The sequence below is a fragment of the Amia ocellicauda genome, unplaced genomic scaffold, assembly GCF_036373705.1.
Source record: "Amia ocellicauda isolate fAmiCal2 unplaced genomic scaffold, fAmiCal2.hap1 HAP1_SCAFFOLD_225, whole genome shotgun sequence".
Lineage (NCBI taxonomy): Eukaryota > Metazoa > Chordata > Actinopteri > Amiiformes > Amiidae > Amia > Amia ocellicauda.
In genome coordinates this window covers 35,001-47,500 of record NW_027102788.1, presented here as the reverse complement: position 1 = coordinate 47,500, position 12,500 = coordinate 35,001, and the positions used below count along the sequence as shown (strand labels likewise).

Genomic DNA, 12,500 nt, shown 5'->3' with positions numbered 1-12,500 from the left:
AGGAGCTGCTGGATTTGTGTGTTTTCTTACCCCCTCACCATAGTTTGTCAAATGTTTAAACAACTGAACTTATATTCAAGGTTTGTTTCTCTTCATATGTTTTACTGGTTTACATTTGTCTCAGCAACCTGTTGAATGATTCTTCTGCTTTCAAAACAAAATGACAACAGGATGAATGCACACACTTGAAAATACAATACATGCAATGTTATGCATCATAGTGATGCAACCTCCTTTCAGTTTCATACTGCATGTCAATTGAAATCCTTACTGAAATGCACACCTTCTCAAGATTGCGCTTGACTGCCGTGTCAGGCACTCAATTACAGCTGTATTATCAAGACAATGTGTTCGTTTTGTAAAATATAGTTCCGGTATGGTGTGGCACCCCAGCTAACGCACAACGTTGCCACAACGTTGCCACAACGTTGCCACAACGTTTCGTGTTAGCAGGGACTGTCTGCGGCGCGCTGGTGTGTCCCGGACTTTAGAGTAGAGAGACAGTTCATTTGCAAGTATCAGCGGCAGAAACGGATATTGCCTTCCCTTTAAGTAGAGCGTCAGGGACAGCCTCCCTGGCTTACGGCCATACTAGCCTGAATACGCCCGATCTCGGAAGCTAAGCAGGCTCGGGCCTGGTCAGTACTTGGATGGGAGACCGCCTGGGATTACCAGGTGCTGTAAGCTTTTGCATCTTTTACACACCAGAGGGCGACAAATCACGAGTTTTAACTTTGGATACACGCAATTTCATCATTATTTCAGATTTGACTTCCCCAAATACACAGGCATACAATAGATCTTGTTCTCCAACGTAAACGGTCCCTAGTAACTAGGGTACATTCGTAAATAAATTGAGCATCATGGCTAGAAGTGACTAAATGTTGCCTAATCTTTCTCATCGAGAAATGACACAATTACAGCAACACAAAAAGGAACTCCACCGGACAAAGTTCAGTGCTCACAAGGAGCCTCATTCAACACACACGGTTCCATTCCCATTCATGCAAAGCACGAAAGTGTAAAACTTGGGAACATACTTGAGAGCAAAGATCACATTCAATCTCATTCAAGGCACGGATGTGAATGCAACGGGATGAAATTACTGAAATGATGCCTGCCCTCGAACTGTGATGATGGACTACCCGACTCGCCAATAATATTGGGTTCTGGTGTATTGAAATACAGGAGCTGCTGGATTTGTGTGTTTTCTTACCCCCTCACCATAGTTTGTCAAATGTTTAAACAACTGAACTTATATTCAAGGTTTGTTTCTCTTCATATGTTTTACTGGTTTACATTTGTCTCAGCAACCTGTTGAATGATTCTTCTGCTTTCAAAACAAAATGACAACAGGATGAATGCACACACTTGAAAATACAATACATGCAATGTTATGCATCATAGTGATGCAACCTCCTTTCAGTTTCATACTGCATGTCAATTGAAATCCTTACTGAAATGCACACCTTCTCAAGATTGCGCTTGACTGGCGTGTCAGGCACTCAATTACAGCTGTATTATCAAGACAATGTGTTCGTTTTGTAAAATATAGTTCCGGTCTGGTGTGGCACCCCAGCTAACGCACAACGTTGCCACAACGTTTCGTGTTAGCAGGGACTGTCTGCGGCGCGCTGGTGTGTCCCGGACTTTAGAGTAGAGAGACAGTTCAACTGCAAGTATGAGCGGCAGAAACGGATATTGCCTTCCCTTTAAGTAGAGCGTCAGGGACAACCTCCCTGGCTTTCGGCCATACTAGCCTGAATACGCCCGATCTCGTCCAATCTCGGAAGCTAAGCAGGCTCGGGCCTGGTCAGTACTTGGATGGGAGACCGCCTGGGAATACCAGGTGCTGTAAGCTTTTGCATCTTTTACACACCAGAGGGCGACAAATCACGAGTCTTAACTTTGGATACACGCAATTTCATCATTATTTCAGATTTGACTTCCCCAAATACACAGGCATACAATAGATCTTGTTCTCCAACGTAAACGGTCCCTAGTAACTAGGGTACATTCGTAAATAAATTGAGCATCATGGCTAGAAGTGACTAAATGTTGCCTAATCTTTCTCATCGAGAAATGACACAATTACAGCAACACAAAAAGGAACTCCACCGGACAAAGTTCAGTGCTCACAAGGAGCCTCATTCAACACACACGGTTCCATTCCCATTCATGCAAAGCACGAAAGTGTAAAACTTGGGAACATACTTGAGAGCAAAGATCACATTCAATCTCATTCAAGGCACGGATGTGAATGCAACGGGATGAAATTACTGAAATGATGCCTGCCCTCGAACTGTGATGATGGACTACCCGACTCGCCAATAATATTGGGTTCTGGTGTATTGAAATACAGGAGCTGCTGGATTTGTGTGTTTTCTTACCCCCTCACCATAGTTTGTCAAATGTTTAAACAACTGAACTTATATTCAAGGTTTGTTTCTCTTCATATGTTTTACTGGTTTACATTTGTCTCAGCAACCTGTTGAATGATTCTTCTGCTTTCAAAACAAAATGACAACAGGATGAATGCACACACTTGAAAATACAATACATGCAATGTTATGCATCATAGTGATGCAACCTCCTTTCAGTTTCATACTGCATGTCAATTGAAATCCTTACTGAAATGCACACCTTCTCAAGATTGCGCTTGACTGGCGTGTCAGGCACTCAATCACAGCTGTTTTATCAAGACAATGTGTTCGTTTTGTAATATATAGTTCCGGTCTGGTGTGGCACCCCAGCTAACGCACAACATTGCCACAATGTTGCCACAACGTGGCGTGTTAGCAGGGGCTGGCTGCGGCGCGCTGGTGTGTCCCGGGCTTTAGAGTAGAGAGACAGTTCAACTGTAAGTATGAACGGCAGAAACGGATATTGCCTTCCCTTTAAGTAGAGCGTCAGGGACAGCCTCCCTGGCTTACGGCCATACTAGCCTGAATACGCCCGATCTCATCCGATCTCGGAAGCCAAGCGGGCTCGGGCCTGGTCAGTACTTGGATGGGAGACCGCCTGGGAATACCAGGTGCTGTAAGCTTTTGCACCTTTTACACACCAGAGGGCGACAAATCACGAGTTTTAACTTTGGATACACACAATTTCATCATTATTTCAGATTTGACTTCCCCAAATACACAGGCATACAATAGATCTTGTTCTCCAACGTAAACGGTCCCTAGTAACTAGGGTACATTCGTAAATAAATTGAGCATCATGGCTAGAAGTGACTAAATGTTGCCTAATCTTTCTCATCGAGAAATGACACAATTACAGCAACACAAAAAGGAACTCCACCGGACAAAGTTCAGTGCTCACAAGGAGCCTCATTCAACACACACGGTTCCATTCCCATTCATGCAAAGCACGAAAGTGTAAAACTTGGGAACATACTTGAGAGCAAAGATCACATTCAATCTCATTCAAGGCACGGATGTGAATGCAACGGGATGAAATTACTGAAATGATGCCTGCCCTCGAACTGTGATGATGGACTACCCGACTCGCCAATAATATTGGGTTCTGGTGTATTGAAATACAGGAGCTGCTGGATTTGTGTGTTTTCTTACCCCCTCACCATAGTTTGTCAAATGTTTAAACAACTGAACTTATATTCAAGGTTTGTTTCTCTTCATATGTTTTACTGGTTTACATTTGTCTCAGCAACCTCAGCAAAAATGATTCTTCTGCTTTCAAAACAAAATGACAACAGGATGAATGCACACACTTGAAAATACAATACATGCAATGTTATGCATCATAGTGATTTAACCTCCTTTCAGTTTCATACTGCATGTCAATTGAAATCCTTACTGAAATGCACACCTTCTCAAGATTGCGCTTGACTGGCGTGTCAGGCACTCAATTACAGCTGTATTATCAAGACAATGTGTTCGTTTTGTAAAATATAGTTCCGGTCTGGTGTGGCACCCCAGCTAACGCACAACGTTGCCACAACGTTTCGTGTTAGCAGGGACTGTCTGCGGCGCGCTGGTGTGTCCCGGACTTTAGAGTAGAGAGACAGTTCAACTGCAAGTATGAGCGGCAGAAACGGATATTGCCTTCCCTTTAAGTAGAGCGTCAGGGACAGCCTCCCTGGCTTACGGCCATACTAGCCTGAAAACGCCCGATCTCGTCCGATCTCGGAAGCTAAGCAGGCTCGGGCCTGGTCAGTACTTGGATGGGAGACTGCCTGGGAATACCAGGTGCTGTAAGCTTTTGCATCTTTTACACACCAGAGGGCGACAAATCACGAGTTTTAACTTTGGATACACGCAATTTCATCATTATTTCAGATTTGACTTCCCCAAATACACAGGCATACAATAGATCTTGTTCTCCAACGTAAACGGTCCCTAGTAACTAGGGTACATTCGTAAATAAATTGAGCATCATGGCTAGAAGTGACTAAATGTTGCCTAATCTTTCTCATCGAGAAATGACACAATTACAGCAACACAAAAAGGAACTCCACCGGACAAAGTTCAGTGCTCACAAGGAGCCTCATTCAACACACACGGTTCCATTCCCATTCATGCAAAGCACGAAAGTGTAAAACTTGGGAACATACTTGAGAGCAAAGATCACATTCAATCTCATTCAAGGCACGGATGTGAATGCAACGGGATGAAATTACTGAAATGATGCCTGCCCTCGAACTGTGATGATGGACTACCCGACTCGCCAATAATATTGGGTTCTGGTGTATTGAAATACAGGAGCTGCTGGATTTGTGTGTTTTCTTACCCCCTCACCATAGTTTGTCAAATGTTTAAACAACTGAACTTATATTCAAGGTTTGTTTCTCTTCATATGTTTTACTGGTTTACATTTGTCTCAGCAACCTGTTGAATGATTCTTCTGCTTTCAAAACAAAATGACAACAGGATGAATGCACACACTTGAAAATACAATACATGCAATGTTATGCATCATAGTGATGCAACCTCCTTTCAGTTTCATACTGCATGTCAATTGAAATCCTTACTGAAATGCACACCTTCTCAAGATTGCGCTTGACTGGCGTGTCAGGCACTCAATTACAGCTGTATTATCAAGACAATGTGTTCGTTTTGTAAAATATAGTTCCGGTCTGGTGTGGCACCCCAGCTAACGCACAACGTTGCCACAACGTTTCGTGTTAGCAGGGACTGTCTGCGGCGCGCTGGTGTGTCCCGGACTTTAGAGTAGAGAGACAGTTCAACTGCAAGTATGAGCGGCAGAAACGGATATTGCCTTCCCTTTAAGTAGAGCGTCAGGGACAACCTCCCTGGCTTTCGGCCATACTAGCCTGAATACGCCCGATCTCGTCCAATCTCGGAAGCTAAGCAGGCTCGGGCCTGGTCAGTACTTGGATGGGAGACCGCCTGGGAATACCAGGTGCTGTAAGCTTTTGCATCTTTTACACACCAGAGGGCGACAAATCACGAGTCTTAACTTTGGATACACGCAATTTCATCATTATTTCAGATTTGACTTCCCCAAATACACAGGCATACAATAGATCTTGTTCTCCAACGTAAACGGTCCCTAGTAACTAGGGTACATTCGTAAATAAATTGAGCATCATGGCTAGAAGTGACTAAATGTTGCCTAATCTTTCTCATCGAGAAATGACACAATTACAGCAACACAAAAAGGAACTCCACCGGACAAAGTTCAGTGCTCACAAGGAGCCTCATTCAACACACACGGTTCCATTCCCATTCATGCAAAGCACGAAAGTGTAAAACTTGGGAACATACTTGAGAGCAAAGATCACATTCAATCTCATTCAAGGCACGGATGTGAATGCAACGGGATGAAATTACTGAAATGATGCCTGCCCTCGAACTGTGATGATGGACTACCCGACTCGCCAATAATATTGGGTTCTGGTGTATTGAAATACAGGAGCTGCTGGATTTGTGTGTTTTCTTACCCCCTCACCATAGTTTGTCAAATGTTTAAACAACTGAACTTATATTCAAGGTTTGTTTCTCTTCATATGTTTTACTGGTTTACATTTGTCTCAGCAACCTGTTGAATGATTCTTCTGCTTTCAAAACAAAATGACAACAGGATGAATGCACACACTTGAAAATACAATACATGCAATGTTATGCATCATAGTGATGCAACCTCCTTTCAGTTTCATACTGCATGTCAATTGAAATCCTTACTGAAATGCACACCTTCTCAAGATTGCGCTTGACTGGCGTGTCAGGCACTCAATCACAGCTGTTTTATCAAGACAATGTGTTCGTTTTGTAATATATAGTTCCGGTCTGGTGTGGCACCCCAGCTAACGCACAACATTGCCACAATGTTGCCACAACGTGGCGTGTTAGCAGGGGCTGGCTGCGGCGCGCTGGTGTGTCCCGGGCTTTAGAGTAGAGAGACAGTTCAACTGTAAGTATGAACGGCAGAAACGGATATTGCCTTCCCTTTAAGTAGAGCGTCAGGGACAGCCTCCCTGGCTTACGGCCATACTAGCCTGAATACGCCCGATCTCATCCGATCTCGGAAGCCAAGCGGGCTCGGGCCTGGTCAGTACTTGGATGGGAGACCGCCTGGGAATACCAGGTGCTGTAAGCTTTTGCACCTTTTACACACCAGAGGGCGACAAATCACGAGTTTTAACTTTGGATACACACAATTTCATCATTATTTCAGATTTGACTTCCCCAAATACACAGGCATACAATAGATCTTGTTCTCCAACGTAAACGGTCCCTAGTAACTAGGGTACATTCGTAAATAAATTGAGCATCATGGCTAGAAGTGACTAAATGTTGCCTAATCTTTCTCATCGAGAAATGACACAATTACAGCAACACAAAAAGGAACTCCACCGGACAAAGTTCAGTGCTCACAAGGAGCCTCATTCAACACACACGGTTCCATTCCCATTCATGCAAAGCACGAAAGTGTAAAACTTGGGAACATACTTGAGAGCAAAGATCACATTCAATCTCATTCAAGGCACGGATGTGAATGCAACGGGATGAAATTACTGAAATGATGCCTGCCCTCGAACTGTGATGATGGACTACCCGACTCGCCAATAATATTGGGTTCTGGTGTATTGAAATACAGGAGCTGCTGGATTTGTGTGTTTTCTTACCCCCTCACCATAGTTTGTCAAATGTTTAAACAACTGAACTTATATTCAAGGTTTGTTTCTCTTCATATGTTTTACTGGTTTACATTTGTCTCAGCAACCTCAGCAAAAATGATTCTTCTGCTTTCAAAACAAAATGACAACAGGATGAATGCACACACTTGAAAATACAATACATGCAATGTTATGCATCATAGTGATTTAACCTCCTTTCAGTTTCATACTGCATGTCAATTGAAATCCTTACTGAAATGCACACCTTCTCAAGATTGCGCTTGACTGGCGTGTCAGGCACTCAATTACAGCTGTATTATCAAGACAATGTGTTCGTTTTGTAAAATATAGTTCCGGTCTGGTGTGGCACCCCAGCTAACGCACAACGTTGCCACAACGTTTCGTGTTAGCAGGGACTGTCTGCGGCGCGCTGGTGTGTCCCGGACTTTAGAGTAGAGAGACAGTTCAACTGCAAGTATGAGCGGCAGAAACGGATATTGCCTTCCCTTTAAGTAGAGCGTCAGGGACAGCCTCCCTGGCTTACGGCCATACTAGCCTGAAAACGCCCGATCTCGTCCGATCTCGGAAGCTAAGCAGGCTCGGGCCTGGTCAGTACTTGGATGGGAGACTGCCTGGGAATACCAGGTGCTGTAAGCTTTTGCATCTTTTACACACCAGAGGGCGACAAATCACGAGTTTTAACTTTGGATACACGCAATTTCATCATTATTTCAGATTTGACTTCCCCAAATACACAGGCATACAATAGATCTTGTTCTCCAACGTAATCGGTCCCTAGTAACTAGGGTACATTCGTAAATAAATTGAGCATCATGGCTAGAAGTGACTAAATGTTGCCTAATCTTTCTCATCGAGAAATGACACAATTACAGCAACACAAAAAGGAACTCCACCGGACAAAGTTCAGTGCTCACAAGGAGCCTCATTCAACACACACGGTTCCATTCCCATTCATGCAAAGCACGAAAGTGTAAAACTTGGGAACATACTTGAGAGCAAAGATCACATTCAATCTCATTCAAGGCACGGATGTGAATGCAACGGGATGAAATTACTGAAATGATGCCTGCCCTCGAACTGTGAAGATGGACTACCCGACTCGCCAATAATATTGGGTTCTGGTGTATTGAAATACAGGAGCTGCTGGATTTGTGTGTTTTCTTACCCCCTCACCATAGTTTGTCAAATGTTTAAACAACTGAACTTATATTCAAGGTTTGTTTCTCTTCATATGTTTTACTGGTTTACATTTGTCTCAGCAACCTCAGCAAAAATGATTCTTCTGCTTTCAAAACAAAATGACAACAGGATGAATGCACACACTTGAAAATACAATACATGCAATGTTATGCATCATAGTGATGCAACCTCCTTTCAGTTTCATACTGCATGTCAATTGAAATCCTTATTGAAATGCACACCTTCTCAAGATTGCGCTTGACTGGCGTGTCAGGCACTCAATTACAGCTGTATTATCAAGACAATGTGTTCGTTTTGTAAAATATAGTTCCGGTCTGGTGTGGCACCCCAGCTAACGCACAACGTTGCCACAACGTTTCGTGTTAGCAGGGACTGTCTGCGGCGCGCTGGTGTGTCCCGGACTTTAGAGTAGAGAGACAGTTCAACTGCAAGTATGAGCGGCAGAAACGGATATTGCCTTCCCTTTAAGTAGAGCGTCAGGGACAGCCTCCCTGGCTTACGGCCATACTAGCCTGAAAACGCCCGATCTCGTCCGATCTCGGAAGCTAAGCAGGCTCGGGCCTGGTCAGTACTTGGATGGGAGACTGCCTGGGAATACCAGGTGCTGTAAGCTTTTGCATCTTTTACACACCAGAGGGCGACAAATCACGAGTTTTAACTTTGGATACACGCAATTTCATCATTATTTCAGATTTGACTTCCCCAAATACACAGGCATACAATAGATCTTGTTCTCCAACGTAATCGGTCCCTAGTAACTAGGGTACATTCGTAAATAAATTGAGCATCATGGCTAGAAGTGACTAAATGTTGCCTAATCTTTCTCATCGAGAAATGACACAATTACAGCAACACAAAAAGGAACTCCACCGGACAAAGTTCAGTGCTCACAAGGAGCCTCATTCAACACACACGGTTCCATTCCCATTCATGCAAAGCACGAAAGTGTAAAACTTGGGAACATACTTGAGAGCAAAGATCACATTCAATCTCATTCAAGGCACGGATGTGAATGCAACGGGATGAAATTACTGAAATGATGCCTGCCCTCGAACTGTGAAGATGGACTACCCGACTCGCCAATAATATTGGGTTCTGGTGTATTGAAATACAGGAGCTGCTGGATTTGTGTGTTTTCTTACCCCCTCACCATAGTTTGTCAAATGTTTAAACAACTGAACTTATATTCAAGGTTTGTTTCTCTTCATATGTTTTACTGGTTTACATTTGTCTCAGCAACCTGTTGAATGATTCTTCTGCTTTCAAAACAAAATGACAACAGGATGAATGCACACACTTGAAAATACAATACATGCAATGTTATGCATCATAGTGATGCAACCTCCTTTCAGTTTCATACTGCATGTCAATTGAAATCCTTACTGAAATGCACACCTTCTCAAGATTGCGTTTGACTGGCGTGTCAGGCACTCAATTACAGCTGTTTTATCAAGACAATGTGTTCGTTTTGTAATATATAGTTCCGGTCTGGTGTGGCACCCCAGCTAACGCACAACGTTGCCACAACGTTTCGTGTTAGCAGGGACTGTCTGCGGCGCGCTGGTGTGTCCAGGACTTTAGAGTAGAGAGACAGTTCAACTGCAAGTATGAGCGGCAGAAACGGATATTGCCTTCCCTTTAAGTAGAGCGTCAGGGAGAGCCTCCCTGGCTTACGGCCATACTAGCCTGAATACGCCCGATCTCGTCCGATCTCGGAAGCTAAGCAGGCTCGGGCCTGGTCAGTACTTGGATGGGAGACCGCCTGGGAATACCAGGTGCTGTAAGCTTTTGCATCTTTTACACACCAGAGGGCGACAAATCACGAGTTTTAACTTTGGATACACGCAATTTCATCATTATTTCAGATTTTACTTCCCCAAATACACAGGCATACAATAGATCTTGTTCTCCAACGTAAACGGTCCCTAGTAACTAGGGTACATTCGTAAATAAATTGAGCATCATGGCTAGAAGTGACTAAATGTTGCCTAATCTTTCTCATCGAGAAATGACACAATTACAGCAACACAAAAAGGAACTCCACCGGACAAAGTTCAGTGCTCACAAGGAGCCTCATTCAACACACACGGTTCCATTCCCATTCATGCAAAGCACGAAAGTGTAAAACTTGGGAACATACTTGAGAGCAAAGATCACATTCAATCTCATTCAAGGCACGGATGTGAATGCAACGGGATGAAATTACTGAAATGATGCCTGCCCTCGAACTGTGATGATGGACTACCCGACTCGCCAATAATATTGGGTTCTGGTGTATTGAAATACAGGAGCTGCTGGATTTGTGTGTTTTCTTACCCCCTCACCATAGTTTGTCAAATGTTTAAACAACTGAACTTATATTCAAGGTTTGTTTCTCTTCATATGTTTTACTGGTTTACATTTGTCTCAGCAACCTGTTGAATGATTCTTCTGCTTTCAAAACAAAATGACAACAGGATGAATGCACACACTTGAAAATACAATACATGCAATGTTATGCATCATAGTGATGCAACCTCCTTTCAGTTTCATACTGCATGTCAATTGAAATCCTTACTGAAATGCACACCTTCTCAAGATTGCGCTTGACTGGCGTGTCAGGCACTCAATTACAGCTGTTTTATCAAGACAATGTGTTCGTTTTGTAATATATAGTTCCGGTCTGGTGTGGCACCCCAGCTAACGCACAACGTTGCCACAACGTTTCGTGTTAGCAGGGACTGTCTGCGGCGTGCTGGTGTGTCCCGGACTTTAGAGTAGAGAGACAGTTCAACTGCAAGTATGAGCGGCAGAAACGGATATTGCCTTCCCTTTAAGTAGAGCGTCAGGGACAGCCTCCCTGGCTTACGGCCATACTAGCCTGAATACGCCCGATCTCGTCTGATCTCGGAAGCTAAGCAGGCTCGGGCCTGGTCAGTACTTGGATGGGAGACCACCTGGGAATACCAGGTGCTGTAAGCTCTTGCATCTTTTACACACCAGAGGGCGACAAATCACGAGTTTTAACTTTGGATACACGCAATTTCATCATTATTTCAGATTTGACTTCCCCAAATACACAGGCATACAATAGATCTTGTTCTCCAACGTAAACGGTCCCTAGTAACTAGGGTACATTCGTAAATAAATTGAGCATCATGGCTAGAAGTGACTAAATGTTGCCTAATCTTTCTCATCGAGAAATGACACAATTACAGCAACACAAAAAGGAACTCCACCGGACAAAGTTCAGTGCTCACAAGGAGCCTCATTCAACACACACGGTTCCATTCCCATTCATGCAAAGCACGAAAGTGTAAAACTTGGGAACATACTTGAGAGCAAAGATCACATTCAATCTCATTCAAGGCACGAATGTGAATGCAACGGGATGAAATTACTGAAATGATGCCTGCCCTCGAACTGTGATGATGGACTACCCGACTCGCCAATAATATTGGGTTCTGGTGTATTGAAATACAGGAGCTGCTGGATTTGTGTGTTTTCTAACCCCCTCACCATAGTTTGTCAAATGTTTAAACAACTGAACTTATATTCAAGGTTTGTTTCTCTTCATATGTTTTACTGGTTTACATTTGTCTCAGCAACCTGTTGAATGATTCTTCTGCTTTCAAAACAAAATGACAACAGGATGAATGCACACACTTGAAAATACAATACATGCAATGTTATGCATCATAGTGATGCAACCTCCTTTCAGTTTCATACTGCATGTCAATTGAAATCCTTACTGAAATGCACACCTTCTCAAGATTGCGCTTGACTGGCGTGTCAGGCACTCAATTACAGCTGTTTTATCAAGAGAATGTGTTCGTTTTGTAATATATAGTTCCGGTCTGGTGTGGCACCCCAGCTAACGCACAACGTTGCCACAATGTTGCCACAACGTGGCGTGTTAGCAGGGACTGTCTGCGGCGCGCTGGTGTGTCCCGGGCTTTAGAGTAGAGAGACAGTTCAACTGTAAGTATGAACGGCAGAAACGGATATTGCCTTCCCTTTAAGTAGAGCGTCAGGGACAGCCTTCCTGGCTTACGGCCATACTAGCCTGAATACGCCCGATCTCGTCCGATCTCGGAAGCCAAGCAGGCTCGGGCCTGGTCAGTACTTGGATGGGAGACCGCCTGGGAATACCAGGTGCTGTAAGCTTTTGCATCTTTTACACACCAGAGGGCGACAA

General features: G+C 43.7%; 10 non-coding genes and 1 pseudogene across 10 annotated transcripts; all 11 read left to right on the top strand.

Annotated features, from left to right (window-relative positions):
• The first annotated feature begins 578 nt into the window (after positions 1-578).
• On the top strand, positions 579-687 carry LOC136725818 (uncharacterized; annotated as a pseudogene).
• A 1,055-nt stretch (positions 688-1,742) lies between these two features.
• Positions 1,743-1,861, top strand: LOC136725875 (5S ribosomal RNA). The gene has a single exon (XR_010807776.1). It is a non-coding gene; the product is annotated as a 5S ribosomal RNA (ribosomal RNA).
• Positions 1,862-2,927: 1,066 nt separating this feature from the next.
• LOC136725855 (5S ribosomal RNA) lies at positions 2,928-3,046 on the top strand. Its single transcript, XR_010807758.1, has one exon. It is a non-coding gene; the product is annotated as a 5S ribosomal RNA (ribosomal RNA).
• A 1,058-nt stretch (positions 3,047-4,104) lies between these two features.
• LOC136725846 (5S ribosomal RNA) lies at positions 4,105-4,223 on the top strand. Its single transcript, XR_010807750.1, has one exon. It is a non-coding gene; the product is annotated as a 5S ribosomal RNA (ribosomal RNA).
• Positions 4,224-5,278: 1,055 nt separating this feature from the next.
• Positions 5,279-5,397, top strand: LOC136725873 (5S ribosomal RNA). Its single transcript, XR_010807775.1, has one exon. It is a non-coding gene; the product is annotated as a 5S ribosomal RNA (ribosomal RNA).
• Positions 5,398-6,463: 1,066 nt separating this feature from the next.
• LOC136725854 (5S ribosomal RNA) lies at positions 6,464-6,582 on the top strand. Its single transcript, XR_010807757.1, has one exon. It is a non-coding gene; the product is annotated as a 5S ribosomal RNA (ribosomal RNA).
• A 1,058-nt stretch (positions 6,583-7,640) lies between these two features.
• Positions 7,641-7,759, top strand: LOC136725845 (5S ribosomal RNA). The gene has a single exon (XR_010807749.1). It is a non-coding gene; the product is annotated as a 5S ribosomal RNA (ribosomal RNA).
• A 1,058-nt stretch (positions 7,760-8,817) lies between these two features.
• On the top strand, positions 8,818-8,936 carry LOC136725844 (5S ribosomal RNA). Its single transcript, XR_010807748.1, has one exon. It is a non-coding gene; the product is annotated as a 5S ribosomal RNA (ribosomal RNA).
• A 1,055-nt stretch (positions 8,937-9,991) lies between these two features.
• LOC136725825 (5S ribosomal RNA) lies at positions 9,992-10,110 on the top strand. The gene has a single exon (XR_010807731.1). It is a non-coding gene; the product is annotated as a 5S ribosomal RNA (ribosomal RNA).
• A 1,055-nt stretch (positions 10,111-11,165) lies between these two features.
• LOC136725837 (5S ribosomal RNA) lies at positions 11,166-11,284 on the top strand. Its single transcript, XR_010807742.1, has one exon. It is a non-coding gene; the product is annotated as a 5S ribosomal RNA (ribosomal RNA).
• A 1,066-nt stretch (positions 11,285-12,350) lies between these two features.
• LOC136725851 (5S ribosomal RNA) lies at positions 12,351-12,469 on the top strand. The gene has a single exon (XR_010807755.1). It is a non-coding gene; the product is annotated as a 5S ribosomal RNA (ribosomal RNA).
• The last annotated feature ends 31 nt before the right edge of the window (positions 12,470-12,500 follow it).